This window comes from Rhagoletis pomonella, unplaced genomic scaffold, assembly GCF_013731165.1.
Source record: "Rhagoletis pomonella isolate Grant_MI unplaced genomic scaffold, Rhpom_1.0 Rhpom_scaffold_00003, whole genome shotgun sequence".
NCBI classification, from domain to species: Eukaryota; Metazoa; Arthropoda; class Insecta; order Diptera; family Tephritidae; genus Rhagoletis; species Rhagoletis pomonella.
Window position 1 is genome coordinate 14,404,478 of NW_023458557.1, and position 3,776 is coordinate 14,408,253.

General features: G+C 35.0%; 1 pseudogene; it reads right to left on the bottom strand.

Annotated features, from left to right (window-relative positions):
* Positions 1-1,277: 1,277 nt before the first annotated feature.
* On the bottom strand, positions 1,278-2,738 carry LOC118736482 (annotated as a pseudogene).
* Between the last annotated feature and the right edge of the window lie 1,038 nt (positions 2,739-3,776).

Below are 3,776 nucleotides of genomic sequence, written 5' to 3' on the forward strand. Positions count from 1 at the left end.
GTTGTGCAGCAATTCAAGGTGGTGAAAATTATTTTGGCACTAGAGAAACGGATAGAAAAATATTTCAGTGCGCTTGAACATCTCAGGTTTAACCAAAATATAAATGTATTTAGAATATTTACTTTATTAATACATACCCATTTTTTATTTTACTGTGTCGAAGTCGTTGCTCAAATATTTGTAATTTAGTATTTAAGTTAATTGTGAAATATATTGAATGCGATTTATTCACATGGAATTGGAAACAGGGCTGATGATATACTTTAAATAAGTTGTGCATCTGCGAAGACATATTTTCAGCATATGAATATACTTCTTAACTTTTGCCGAAAATTTACATACAGGCTCGAAATTATGCCAGTAACTTTCAAATATCGTCTCATGAATGGAAAATTTCCGTAGGCGTCATTTTGACAGTTTTTAGTTAAAGATGCAGTTATATATTTTAAAATATGATATTTCGATTTTTTGTTAACAGTTTTTTGGATACCTGCTTTAGTTTCCGACATATTCAGCCTTATCATGAGTTTCATTTTCTCGAAGCGAGTCACCTTTTCACTTTTCGTTTCCGTGTATTCACTACGGGTGGGTGAAAAAAATTCTGGCGAAACTCACGATTAGGCTGATTAGTAAAATGCATCGTTAATGAAAAAAAGTTAAGCTTGTATATTTATCTCCCTTAGTACGTTTATACGTAACCTATTTGCAAATAAAAATAATTTGCAAATACATAACTCACTCTTTATTCGATGGTGAAAAATTCTTTTTTAATATTACCTTATTATAAAAAGGCAATAATATGACCATCGAAAAAGAAAATAAAGTTAAATATGGCAACGTCTTGATTATAAAAAGGCAATAACATGACCATCGAAAAAGAAAATAAACCTAATAATGGCGGCGTCTTGCGCTTATTTGCAAATAGTACCACTAATCAATACTTATTTGCGTGAATTAGTTATTTGCAAATAAAAAATTAACTCAGCGTTTATACGGTAAAGTTTACCATTTTGCAAATTGTTATTTGCAAATAATACGTGCGTATAAACGTAGTATCTAACGCATTAATTCTATATACGTCAAGACCAACGCCAAACGCCGTTATGTCTGTATTTAATAACGGCTCTATGACAAAATATTCAAGAAATGTTTTCGTAGATTTTTATTTACTTCATTTCATACATTAATATTGATCTGATTTTTTTAATAAGTACCAGGAATAAATATTTAACAAAAAACTATTTCACTTAAATTGAACCAACTTTTAGTTGCTCGGAGCTAATTTTGAACGCTTCATAAAATATTTTCGTAGACGGTAAATGCAACCCAGGTTGCATCATTAATGAGCTGAAAAACCAAAACAAATAATTAAATTTGTAGATTGGAGCCTTTTGAAATGGCCTTTAGAAACGGCAATGGAATTTCGACACTATTCAAGGAATTGCGAATATAAGCTGCCTTCCGTTTGGCATATTTGCGGTTTAAACCTTCAGAAAGTTACAAAAAAAAACACATTTTCTATTTTTATTTATTATATATTTTTGAAATAAAAATACTCCACCTTGTACACCAAATAATTTCTTTAAACCATCTTGCGCAGCAGTTTGTTGATCTTATTTTCACGGTTACCGAAATCACCAACCTCAAAGTAGTGATTAGCCCTCTTGCGCCAGCCGCCGGTTGGTGCTGAGCTTGATTGGCCAGAGGAAGTTGGAGGCTTTCTTGAATTGGGATCCAACAGTGAATATTTCGTGCACCGAATAATCAACGCACTGAATATCGTGCGCTTTGCCCAATTTGCGTTCGATCACAGAGTTGTCAGAGATTGAGACACGTTGATGGTTGTGCTTGACAATTCCACGTTTGTAGATCAATTCCCGAACTGATTTAAGATTTGGATAATCCCATGTGATATAAATGGTTAAATTTGATGAACAAACCGTGGTTAATGTGGCCAAAACGGAACAACAGTAAAACATTACGCACTTTTGGTGACACTTTGTTGATACCGCGGATACATATCACAAAAACCAATTGGTCTTCTGCAGACATGTAGAATGGGCCGCGATTGTTTGCCAGACGGCGCAACTTATTCTCACGGCGTCCATCACGGAGATATTTTGCTTGATATTTCTCAGCATGCACCAAGTTTTCACGTTTGCGGAGTGCAATCACAGCAGAGCACTTTAGTTTACGCTTGATCAGGGTAGCAACTTTGCTAACCTGCTTCTTGCTGAACTTCAGCTACGACTCGGGGACAGCAGGCAGCTTCCTGGAAGGTTGTTTGCCCTTTGCTTCGGGCTTCTTACCGGCCGTGGTGGCAGTCGTCTTAACTTGTAACTTAGCACGTTGAGAAGATGAAACAAATTTCGCCAAATGTTTGGAGCACATCTTAAATAACGCCACGCGATTTATAACATTTCTATTAAGCACAATTTCATTTAATTAAATACTTTTTTAATACATAGATATGCTGCAACCAGGTACTTACTTTCCCGAATTCCATATTGCTTATCGGCATAATTTTCCAAATGTGCCTGGGCCGCTACTTCATACTAATAACTTCATTTTCAAACTGCGCCTTCTTTGTTGCCTCAAAATATCCACTTTGTTTTGTTGTCAAATTTCTGAGAAATGTGAATTCACCACGATGCAATACAGAAAGAACAAGGACCAGGGATGCAATTTTAAGTAAACCTAATATTCAGTGGCAATGCGCAGAGCGTTCCGAGTAGCAAAATTAATTTGTATCAAATATAACAATAAAGGGTGGTTATAATACACTTTTTAATGTTATCAATCAGTGTGCATACATTATATGGTATTTCTTTCAAAAATTAGTGCACTATATGCATATTTTTTAAATGTTTCTTAAGTTTCTTTCATTGGTGCTAAATAATGTAAATATATACGATTCTCAACATCCCCGCCAAGTTTCATAAAAAAAATTCGTTAAAGTTTTGTGAAAACACCCAAAAACCGTTATCAGATTATATTAAATAAAAATAATGGTGTCAGGGTCCTAAAGAATCTAAGAATTTTATTTAAGCAAAATCGAAGATATACCATAACAACAACCGATTCAAGCTTAGCTAAAAATATCGTAGATATTTAAGTCGTTTTCAAATTCAAAAAAAAAGCGATTGCCATTTTAACTGATTTCGAAAGTTTCAAAATTTTTCAAGAAGTTTATTCCAAGTACTTTAGCAACAGTAGATTGACGTTAGTTCGTTGTACCATAAGGCCCGTCCACATACAACTTTGGCGTTGCGTTGGCGCTGGCGTCGCTTTGACAGCGGCGCGCGTAACGCCCGTGCTTGCTACAATGAGCGCTTAGCACAGAATACTTTGGTCACTAAATTAACATACTAGCGGCAGATAAATCAAAATTTTACATCAATAATTGCATTAAAAACTATATTTCTTGCCCGCAATTGATTAAAAATTAAAATTAAATCACATAATTTTGATTATTTAGAACAGCTGACGAACGACGCGCGCGAAAAGTTGAGAGTTGGCCATCTTTCTGCGTTGTGTTGGCGTTGGCGTTGCCCAACTTTGGTTATATGGAGACTTTCATATAAATACATGTATTCATAGTCAGCTGTCGAAGCGACGCCAACGCCAACGCAACGCCAAAGTTGTATGTAAACGGGCCTATATTCGTTACAGATATAATAGCACCAAAAAAGCAGGAAGAAGTAGGAATGAAACGATACAATGCAGGTATCGATACTTTTACTTGGAAGTAGTACCGAAAAAAAGTATCGATGCCT